Here is a 12,628-nt window from a genome sequence, read left to right as displayed (position 1 = left end):
TGCCTTAATTTCTTCATTGACCCAGTGATCATTCAGGAGCATATTGGTTAATTTTTATATATTTGTATAGTTTCTGAAGTTCCTCTTCACATTGATTTCTAGCTGTATTGCAGTGTGATATGAGAAAATGTTTGGTAGGATTTTTATCTTTTTTAATTTGATAAGATTTATTTTGTGGTCTAATGTGGTCTATCTTTGAGAATATTTCATTTGCTGCTGAAAAGAAGCATATATTCTGTAGTATATTCTATATTCTGTAGTTATTGAGTAGAATATTCCACAAATATCTGTTAAGTCCATTTGGTCTGATGTCTAATTTAAAATCAATGTTTTCCTTGTTGATTTTCTGTCTGAATGACAGAATAAAGTGGGATCATGTCTTTTGGTTTATTCTGCCAATCTCTATCTTTTAAGTGGAGCATTTTATCCATTTACATTCAAGGTTAATATTGACATGTGAGGCTGTATTCTTGTCATGTTGCTAATTGTTTTCTAGTTGTTTTATGATTTTTTGTTTCTTTCTTTTTCTCTGTATTTCTGTCTTGGTGGTTTGGTGAAATCTCATCATGTTGCCATTTAATATCTTTCTTTTCCTCCTTTGTGTGATTGTTTTATAAGACATGTGAGATTTTTATTTTCATGTGTGTTCATGATAGTGAATATTGACCTTTCATTTTCATGTTTAAGGCCCTTTTGAGCATATCCTATAGGGCTGGTCTACTGGTGATGAATTCCCTCATCCTTTGCTTACCTGGGGAAGACTTTATTTCTCCTACATTTATGAAACTTATTCTGGCCCAATATAAAATTCCTAGCTGACAATTTTGTTTTTCTTTTAGCATTTTGAAAATGCCATCACATTCTCTTCTGGCCTGTAAGGTTTCTGCTGAGAACTCTGCCGTTAGTGTGATGGGATTTTGTTTATGGGTGACTAGATGCTTTTCTGTTGATAATGTTAAAAATCTTTCTTTTACTTTGACTTTAAAAATTCTGAATATAATATGCCATGGTGAATTCCTTTTTGCTATATATTTGCCTGGGGATCACTAAGCCTCCTATATCTGGATATCTAACTCTTGCTAGACTTGGGAAGTTTTTATTGATTATCTCCTTAAATAGTTTTCAAAAAAGTTTTGACCTCTCTTCCTGCTCAGGAATACCAATAGTTCATAAGATTGGTCACGTTATATACTTCCAAACATCTTGAATGCTTTGTTCATTTTTTTTTCTTATTTTTATCTGATTGGATTTTTTTTAAGTCCCATCTTCAAGTTCTGAGATTCTTTCTTCTGCTTGGTCTAATCTATTATTCAAGCTTCCTAATGTATTTTGTATTTCCTTCAAGGAATTTTTCAGTTCTAGAATTTCTGGGTTTGTTTTTTTTTTAAGATATTTATCTCCCTGGTAAATTTCTTATTCATATCCTGAATTGATTTTCTGATTTCTTTATATTATTATTTTAGGTTTCTCTTACATCTTATTGAGGTTCTTTAAAATCAATATTTTGAATTCTTAATTTGGCATTTTGAGGAGTTTTTTCTAAATTGGGATCTATTGTTGGAAAATTTTTGTGGTCCTTTAGTGATGTCATATTCCTTTCTTTTTTTTTAATGTTTCCAGTGTCCTTCCATTGATACCTGCACATCTGGTGTAGCAGTCAAATCTTCTAATTTTTTGAAATTTCTTCCACAGGGAAGATTTTTTCCTGAAGAGATACACACACACACACACACACACACACACACACACGTTGTCAGTTGAGTAGGACACTTTGGCTTTGACTTTGGGTACCTGCAATAGTGTGATCTTTGTAATTTCTTCATCAGTATATAGGATCAGTGGTATCTGTTTTCCTTGGTGGCTTAGAGTACAGTTATTAGTTTAGGCTGTGTTGAATTTTTGCTGGAGACTTGGACACCAACTGAGCCAATCTTCAGGCCCCCATTGTTGTAGCAGTGGGCTGAGCATGCCTATTTTTAGGTCCCAGAGCTGCTTATTCTGACACTGATGTTTGTGGGTCCTAGAGGGCCAACTCTTGGGCCTCCATGTGGTTTTTCTCAGAAACTAGTAATGAGAGTGGTGGTCAAGATGTGTGGGCAGGTTCTCAGGCCACTGGAAAGCTGGTGTGGTATGGGTGATGGCAGCAGTGGTAGAGCAACCCACTGGGACCCAAGCAGTATAAGTTGATATTGCTAATATCTGTGATAAGCTGGATGGGCTAGTCACTAGGCCCATAGCAGGGTGGTGGGCATTTCCCTAAATCTGCTTAGGGGAGCTTAGTCTCCCTTCTCACTCCCTGACTGGATTGCACCTACAGGCATGTTGCCTCGAACTCGGCCCAAAGGCAGCTTGCAGTTTGAGCTAAACACTCAAAATGGCTCTAGCTATGGGCCTGCGACCAGAGAGGGTGGGGCTCCTCTCAGCTGAGAAGCTTTGGCAAGAAGCTGTGCAGAATGCAGTCTTCCCAAGTCTTGGTCTCATAGCAGCCCATTACAGGGCTGTGAATTTTGTCCTAGGTGTGCATCAGAGACCCTGGTTTCCCTGTTCTTCCCTGGTTTGATTGCAGCCACAGCCATATCAGCCCAAACTCATCCCAAGGCCAGAATGTATCCCAGAGTCAAACTTTCAAAATGGCACAGCACCCTGGGCTTACAACTGGAGAGCGGGTACCCCTCCCAGGCAAGGAGCATGGGCAAGAAGCTGTGAAAAGTGCCGACCACTTGAGTCTCAATCTCACAGAAGCCTATTGCAGGGTGGTGGGTATTGTCCTAGGTATGTACGTAGTAGAGCTTGATTTTCCTGCCCCACCTTGGCTGGGTGGCAGCTGCAGCCTCATCTGTAGATCCCTGATATCTAAGCTCTCAGAAGGGTGCCCAGCTGAAGCTGCTACAGGCTTGGATATCTGTGGGATTCCATGTGGGTTCCCTTTCTGGAGCTATATCTCTGTACAGTCTCTAGGCAGCTCCCTATATGAGGCCTGAGGCCCCTATGAGTTGAAGGGTTCTCCCGTAGCCAAGATAATAAAAGGCCATGTCAGAATATGAAGCCCTGGGAGTTTCTCTCTTACTGTTTCCCTACATCAAAGAGCTTCAGCTGGCTCTCAGTTAGACTCCAGCCAGGCAAGCTGCCTTGAACCTTCTCCTTACTTACTTTTTGTGTTTCCCATCACTTCTCTCATGAATCCTAATGTTTTCTCCTAGATGATCTTTTCAAAATGTATCTACTTACTATTCTCCAGATGCTAAATTTTTAAAAGAAAAAAGATTTCAAAGTAGCCCTTATAAATAGATTCACAAAACTAAAGGAAAGGATGACTAAAGATGTAAAGGGAGGCATTATGGCACTGTATTAAATATAAAATGTTAATAAAGAGGTAAAAATTATTAAAAATATCAAATGGAAATCTGAAAGTAAAAAGTATAATACAATAAGCAAAATTTTAAAAGTCACCACAGGGGCTCAACAGTCAATTTGAACTAGCAGGATAATTACTGAACTTGAAGATAGATCAGTAGACATTATACATGACACAAAGTGAGAGAAAAAAAGAATGAAGAAAAATGAACAGAGCCTCGGAGAACTATGGGTACCACTAAGTGCACCAACATATGCATAAATAAGTCTGGTACTTCTGGGAGTGCCAGAAAGAGAAGAGAGAGAAAAATGAGAAGAAAAAATATTCAAAGCAATAATGACCAAACATTTCCCAAATTTATTGAAACAGAATAATCTATACATCCAGGAAGTTCAGCAAACTCTGAGCAAGTTAAACACAAAGACACTCACAAACACATCATAGTAAAAAATGCTGAAAGTCAAAGACAAGGAGAAAATCTTGAAATCAGCAAGAGAAAACTTTATTTTGAGAAGGCATTCCGCACCAGACTGCCAGGGAAGCCAATGTTCAGAAAAAGCTCAAGAACCTCAGCTATAGTAAACTAGAATAAAATAGTTGGCCAGAGCAAACAATGGCGGGGGGTGGGGGGAGGAGGGAGAAAATCCCAGTTTTCAACAAGACATTATCAAAATAATGCAGAAGAAAAGAAATGTCTGTAATTTTAAAAAAAAATGAAGAGAGTGCTAGGTTCAACAAAATTAAATAGGTTTTGTTACTGCAGGACTTGTCATATGTTTTAAAATGCTAATTGTGAATCTCCAAATGTGACTAAAAATCACAGTATTTCCCAAACTACTTTGACCATGAAAACGTTTTTTGGAGTATATCTAAAGGCTTAAGGTTTGAAGAGTATTTAGGGAACACTGACCTGGGATTACTAAAAGTGAGGGGTATCAGTCACTGCAGGAGTCAATTGGCATTTTTGTTTCCTATATGTCTATATCAGGTATGACTTTCTGTTGTAGATATACCTGATAGATAACTATCCATATTTTCAAAGACATCCTAGGTCAAAGGCTGTCTGAGGTTTCTGGTAACACTGCTTGCCAAAGCCACAAATTTAAGTCACCCTGAGGGTGACTATGCCCTAGCCTGTCTTTTTTGATTTTTGCATCACATTCTGTTAAAAAATCTTTAGACTCTACATTAATGAGTACAGAAAAGAACAACCACTGTTAACGGGCTTCTATGGATGGAAAATTCCTTCCCATTCCTGTCTCCAGTCTTAGGTGCTGGTTTATAATAACAGCCTATCAAAATGTTGCATGCAGCTTCAAAAAATGTAGTCATTATCTGAGAGCTATACTTAACATCAAATGCCAAGGCAGATTTATCAGCAGCTGAGGCCTGGAGCACAGCCAGTTCACAGCACTGAAACTTTGCTCACTGAAACTCACGATCAGAGGGTGTATATTAGAGGAGGATGGACTCAAGCCAGGTATCAAGAAGCTATGGCTCAGCAACTTGAATCAGGTGACAGCAAACAAGGAGGACTGAAGGAACAGTATAAAGGCACACAGAGACAACTTCAAGAAACATAATATTGCTATTGCCTGTCAGAAAATAGCAATAGCAGCAGATAGGCCAACCTTAGTATGCCATTCAGGGGCGAAGTGGCTGTTATTCTTTATGAAAATGCTTACAACCTCTAACAGAAAGCAGTGACTCATAAAAAGAACTGAACACCTCTTCAGATGCAAACAGATTAGTAGATGAATACTCACTATGAAAATGACCTAAATCTAACCAAGGGTATCGTCGTCAAACAGAAATACTCTATATAGAAAACATGGTTTTTATATATTCTATATGGCTGTTGACCTTTGTTTCTCTATTTTTTCTAGCAGGTGTGAAAGCCTGTAAGTCTCTGAATGAAGTCCCATCTTGTCTGAAATACGTAGAGTGGTCTCTGTTTTCCTAACCAAAATAATCATGTTGCATTTTTCTTATTCAGAAAGTCTTAAACAATCAGCTGAGTGATTATGGGATCAGAGATTGTTCTTTCCAAGAATGTTATGCACAAGTAAGTGAGCATTAAATACTGGCTTAAATCTATCTTGTTAATAGATTAATGAAAGAATCAAGTAGAAGTCTACCCTTGTTTTGGTGACCTTCCTATGAGCAGGCCACTTTTTCAGCAGAGAAAGGAGAAAGTGACAGAAAAATCTAATGCATGCTTAAGACAGAACCAACAGATAAATAACTACAACAACAGCAAAAACAAATAGATTTCAAGGAGCCAGAGCAAGTTTGCATAAGGGATGGAGCTGCAAGCAGGTGGGTAAGCATCATAGGTAAAAAAAAAAGTCTTCAGTCAATCAAGACATTTGATTTTTCTCATGGTCCATATCAAAAAGAGAATTGATGGGCAATCAGAAGCCCAAGGATGTACCAAGAATTTGTAAAAATGGAGACAGCTCATCTATCATTAAAAAAGAATGACATCTTACCTTGGCAAATTCAAAAATATAGCCACTTTTACACAGTTTTGGTGGGGGTACAAATTGCTACACTGATTCAGGAGAAGAATTTGTTAACATGTTTAAAATGTTTTAAATGTCCAGATTCTTTGACCGCGCATTTCTACTTCTGACATTTTTTCTACCAAAACCCCAATTTTGTTTAAAGAAAAAGTGTATATTGAGTGCCTTAAGGAGGACTAGAAGAACAGTCTACCAAATATCAACAGTGGTTCTATCTGGCTACTGATATAGCATAGTACATTTTTATTTTCTGTTTTTCTCTTCACTATTTTTTTGGAATCTTTTCTGAAAAATAGATACTAATTCTATAATACATAAAATAAAATATGCTTATATATAATAACAATTGAAAGGGCAATAGAATAGAAACACACACAAGTGTCAGGAAGACTTAATCATAGTGGTATGTCTTTTCTAAATTATTCTAAGGTCCCAGGGAGGCAAGAGTTAATTTTAGAAAGATTGCTTCAGATTCTGCAATTAGGAACCGATAAAGAGAGACTCCTAACCAAAGTGGAGAATGCAGAGATGGAGCAGCAACAATTTCTACTGAATAAAAAAATTCCACAGCCAACACCCCCATCTCAATACAAATAGAGCTGTCATCTGTGTCACTTGCTAAGAAATATAGGGGAACTCAGATATAAGCAAGGTAACAGCATCATATAGACTAGGAATTGGGTAGAAGAGAATATTGCTATCCTTACTTTCCTGCTCTTCCACACCTTCCAAAGCACTGCACGTTTAACGCATTACACCTTTTGAGCAAAAACAGGAAAGTTGTCTTTTCAGATCAAGAAAACAAGAAAGTTCAAAAACAAAATAATGCTGATTTCTGTTAATCCATTGAAATTTCTCTTCCCAATAATATGTTGAGGGCCAGGAGGATGGAGGCTAATTCTTAGTTGTCTTTGTATCTTCAATGCTTAGCACAGCACCTGGCTCAAGGAAAGTTTGATAAATGAAGGAATGAATGAATAACAATTGGGTACTTTCAGTAAGACTCTGAAACCTTCCCACTTCAATAAGAAGAGGGCCAGTAACTAATCAAACCAAATGCCTTTGGAATAATATATGAATATGCAAAAGTAATTTATTGGTATTTTCACCACTTCATTTGTACTGGTACCTGTGTTAAATTTGGGTTCTATCCTTACTCATCAGGCCCTAATGCAGCTATCATAAAGATGCCAGCTGCCCCACTTTCTAGGTATGACTGGGCCTTATGTTTTAGGATTGAATCACTGAGAAGAAACATTTAGGTAGTTGACCCACAGTGAATTTAACAAGAGCATGACACGCATCGGCAGTATCACATGCAGACGAAATTGGTGCTGACTAGGTGACAGCCTTTATTGTGGGACAGTGAGGGGTTTGAGTGCCTTTATTGTGAATGGGAATGACAGCACTTCAGAAAGACCTGATGCAAATTCTTTGACAGGTTATATAGTCACATTCAAAACCACTCTTGCTGCTGTCACACATCATCACTTTTTTAAAATGTCAAACCTGTATTACATTGCATTAAAAAAAAAATCTAAAGAAAATTTTAGTCATGGTTACATGTGAAATAACAAATTAAAAATGATTTCAATCCCAATCCCAGACCATGACAAAAGAAAATTGTAACCTCTGTTGTTCTCATGCTTGAGCTTTAAAAAATGATTGGATTCTTTTATTAGCAAATATATTACTTTAAATTAAATTATTTAGCAATTAAACACTTTAGCAAGACTAAGATTTACAGGAGAGTGTTCCATTGTTTTCAAGAGGTCAAATTCATTGTGTACTCAGTGAGTTTAGCGAGTGAAGGCTCTTGCCTTCAATTTCTATAAAACTCGGCCACACCCTTATTTGTTCTGTCTAGCCCTTCCATGAGCTAAATGCTCCTACGATAGTCCTCAGACTTTCCTGAAATTTACTGCCTGCCAACTAGGCTTTCTTAACAATATGTCTGCCCACCTACCCACTATCTATCTGGTACATGTTTAATAATAGAAAAAGCTCTCATTTATTGAACGTAACCAACAGCCAGCTGCTGCACTGGAAACTTTACATAAGTTATATCTAACCTTCACCACACTCAACAAGATAGCCAGCACCATTTTACTGGTGAAGATGCTGAGGCTGAGTGGGCTGAGGAGTTCGTCCTCAGACATGATGTATAAGTAAAGCACATGGCCTTGGAGTTGAAGAAATCTGAGGGGTTTTACCATTAGCAAAAGATATGATCTTGAGCATATTTACTCAACCACTCTAAGCCTTAATTTTCTCGTGAGTAAAACAGGAATAATAATATATTATTAAGAGTTTGGGGGGGTCACATATCCATGTGGAGCTGAATCTTCCTTTGGCATGCCATATAATTTTTCTTTCCTGCTTAAGGGAAAATAAAATATTAGTAAAATTATTACTATTTCCAAGATGGATTGCTTAAGAACACTACATTCTTTCATATAAGATTGCTATGTTTCTCTCACAGAGAATGAATAACGTTTTCTAAATACCACACCTTAATTTAGGCTTACTTCATGCTATGACCTATGTTATGGCTTGAATATTTGCCCCCTCCAAAACTCATGTTGAAATTCAATCCTCGATGTGGTAGGATTGACAAGTGGGGGCCTTTAAGAAGTGATTGGGTCATGAAGGCTGTTCTCACAAATGGACTGCAATATTCAGGAATTATTGGGTTAATGGATTAATGAGTTATCATAGGAATGGGACTGGTGGCTTTATAAGAAGAAAAGACAGTAGCAAGAACACTCAGTTCCCTCATCACATAGTGTCTGGCATCACCTGGGAACCACCAGCAAGAAGGGCCTCACCAGATTCACACCCTCAACCTTGGATTTTCTAGCCTTCAGAACTGTAAAAAATAAATTCTGTTTTCTTATAAATCACCCAGTTTCAGGTATTCTGTTATAACAACAGAAAATGTACTAAGACAACATACCAGTTGCCTCATTTTATTTAAGCAAAGGCTTGTTCTTTTTTTGTTGTTGTTTTGTTTTGGAGTTTTTTTGGGGGGGTATTTGTTTGTTTTTGTTTTTTCTTAGATTAAAAGAGTAAGCAGCTTGTTCTTTTTTTTTTTTAAAGGTATTGCACATTGCCTTTATTTGAGAAAAAGAGCCAGTAGGTTTAAGATCTAGAGGATCTCTTGAAGATTTCTTCATAAGTCACACTCTCTGCTCTGTCCAGACCCTGCAAAGGTTATGAAAAGTTGCTACAGAAGGATGCTCCAGAAATTCTCCACAATAGTCCAGCAATAAATTTTTGTATAGCCCTCTAATTTCCCACTACAAACATCAGCATTTAACACAAGCTCAGCACAGGATCCTCAAACACTTAAAATCTTTCATTTTCTGCAGAGAACTGAAAGCAAGCTTTAAACATTGCATTTAAAATAGAGAATAAAAGGTCACATGGAACTTTTTGACCAGTTTTTGTCTGTTGACATCCTGATATTTACTTCTTTTTGAAATTAAAAGAATCAGAGCATGGCCCAGAGAAGAGATCACTGAAAATGTTTAGGAGATTCTAAAGCATAATGGCAAACCAAGATGATAAAAGCCTGTTCTCTGAGATATAGAATCAGAAATATGATTCTACTTTTCAGGAATAAGTCAGCTTTAATAAAAGTAGCTTCTGAGGAAGGCATGTGAAGTTTTTATTTAGCCAGAGACCCTGGAGTACATTGTCTCTAGCCCAGAAATTAACAATACCATTTTGGATTACAAGCTCATTGGTGAGCTGAATTGTGATCAGTGAGCTAGTTTCCATGCTCCCCTTTTTTCTCCCTCGTGGGCACTTAACTTCCCTAAGTTTTCTGGCATCCAATGCCCAAGAAGATAAAAGCACTCTCAGATATGTACAGATCTATCTTTATATTAAAATATACATATTAAAAATACATATTAAAATATATAAAAGTTTATATATGTATGTACACACATATGTGATGGCATTTATACATAATACACACACACACATATATAAACAGCTATGCCGTGGGGACTTTGAGCTTTGTAAAATATGGAGTCATAAGATGTGACTGGTGTTGGAAATATTGATAGATTATAAACAACACCTGCTGCAAATCATTTAAAATATAAATGAAATCATTTAAAATATAAATGAAGTTGCTCTGGTTTGTTTTTCTTTTTACTTTTCCCACCTCTCTCTGTCTTCTTTTCTCTCAAAGTAAAAAAATTGGTGTCATTTCTGGTATCTGAAAACTAATTCACTCTGAGCTTCTCTCCACTGCAATGATTTGCAAATAGCTTACATTATTAAAAGTGTTCCTAACAATTTCTCCCGTTAAAAACAATACATGGATTTTTTTTTATCTTTGATAGTAATGTCTATCTCATGGAGTTGTAAAAATTACATGGCATATTTATAAAGTACTATTCAATAAATAATTACCATGATTTACCTAATACTCCATCGCTTACCTAGTAAGTAATGAAATACAAACCCAGGTTCTGCCATTTAAACAATCACTTGGGCAAGTTAATTTACTTTTTAGTACTCAAGTCTCCCTGCCTATAGGTGATAATAATAGTATATCTCTCACAGGGCTGTTGTGAAGATTAAACAAGTTAATGTATGTGACGCACCCAGAATAGTACGTGGTATGTACTGTGTTTCCCCAAAAATAAGACCTACCCATAAAATAAGCCCTAGCAGGATTTCTAAGCATTTACGCAATATAAACCCTACCCCGAAAATAAGGCCTAGTGATGGGTGTGGCTACGCAGAGTATCTGCACAACCCATGAATTTCATGGCAGAGCGGTAAAGAAGATTCTCATCTGTCCCATGGTGACAGCTACTATCCCAGAGGTGACCAGAAAGGTGGGGGCAGCCCCACCAACAAGGTTGGCTCCCCCTGTCAGGTCCTGGCCATCCCGTGCGTGCTGCAAGCTGAGTCTTTGAGGGGAAAATAACACATCCCCTGAAAATAAGCCCTAGGGTGTCTTCTTGAGGAAAAATAAATATAAGACCCTGTCTTATTTTCGGGGAAACATGGTACTAAAGCTGCGATCCCCAGCACTGGGTCCAGGGCCCGTAGTGGTCTGCGGCCTGTTAAGGACTGGGCCACAAAGCTGTGCCCCCATGTCCCCGCCCCCAAGGAAAAATTGTCTTCCATGAAACTTAGAAAGGGGGCGGCAAACCACAGGAGGTGAGAGCTGCGCGGGGAGGGTGAGCTTCACCTCCCACCCCTACCTTCCAGCCATGGAAAAATTATCTTCCATGAAACCAGTCCCTGGTGCCAAAAAGGTTGGGGACCAATGTACAAAGTTCATGTGTTAAATAATATTATCATTATTATTATTATTATTATTATTATTATTCCAGGCAGGACTTTAAAACACATGTCTTTGAAACCTAAAAACTTCCAACTTACTGCCTACCAGCCTGAACCATGTCAGATTGCCTGATACTTGGAGTATCAAAAAATGCCTTCTCAACCAGGCCTGTCTGATATTCAGGTTCTCAGGTTGGGACCAGGCTAAGCCTTGATACAGTGATAATCACACCTTGGATGCAGTATCTTTCCCCCGTTCCAGGGTTGCCAGATAAAATGTAAGAGACCCAGTTAAATTTGAATTTTAGAGTTTAGTATAAGTATGCCCTAAATATTGCATGGAACATACTTATACAATAAAAGTACAGGTTGAGAGACCTTGGGGATGGGACACACGTCTAATATGAAATTCACTCATGCTTCATATACACTGTATACACATAGCCTGAAGGTAATTTTATGCAATATTTTTAATAACTGTGCATAAAACACAATTCACAATTGCAAAGATATGGAAACAATCCAAGTGCCCATCAATACATGAGTGGATTAATAAAATGTGGTATATCTATACTATGGAGTTCTAAAAACAATGGTGATATAGCATCTCTTGTATTATCCTGGATAGAGCTGGAACCCATTCTACCAAGTGAAGTATCACAAGAATGGAAAAACAAGGACCACATGTGTTCACCATCAAATTGATATTAACTGATCAACACTTAAGTACACATATAGCAATAACATCCATCGGGTGTCAGGCAGATGAGAGGGGGTGGAGGGGATGGGTATATTCACACCTAATGGGTGCGGTGTGCACCATCTCGGGGATGGACATGCTTGAAGCTCTAACTCAGGTGGGCAAAGGCAATATACGTAACCTAAACATTTGTACCACCATACTATGCTGAAATTAAAAAAAATATTTAAAAATAGCAATAATTTTGTGCATAAAACAAATGTTTGCATTTTGACTGCATCCTATCACTTGAGGCCAAGGTATTAAATTTTCTACTTAAGGTGTTAGGTTGATGTTCAAAAAGTTCCAGATTTTGGAATATTTGGATTTCATGTTTTTGGATTAGGGATGCTCAACCTGTATTTGTTATTTATCTGAAATTCAAATTTAACTAGGCATCCTATATTTTTATTTGCTAAAACTGAAAACCCTACCCTAATCTCTATTCAGTTCTAACATGCTAAACATAGTGCTATGCACTTTTATTTCAGCATCCCATTACTGTGCATTGTTTTGGCCTTATTTAACTTTTTTTGGAAGGGGAGTGGGAGAATGAGGAAGACAAAGCTATAGCATAGAATTTTCTCTTGCACTGCCAACCTCACAGCAGCTAAGTGCTTTGTACAACAGGTTGTTTTGAATTCTCCTGTTATGTTCCAAACCTTACCCAACATATAAATCTCTCACAACAGATAA

Source organism: Microcebus murinus, chromosome 8 (genome assembly GCF_040939455.1).
Source record: "Microcebus murinus isolate Inina chromosome 8, M.murinus_Inina_mat1.0, whole genome shotgun sequence".
Classification (NCBI taxonomy): domain Eukaryota; kingdom Metazoa; phylum Chordata; class Mammalia; order Primates; family Cheirogaleidae; genus Microcebus; species Microcebus murinus.
The sequence above is the reverse complement of the archived record's forward strand: the minus strand, read 5'-3'. Positions refer to the sequence as shown.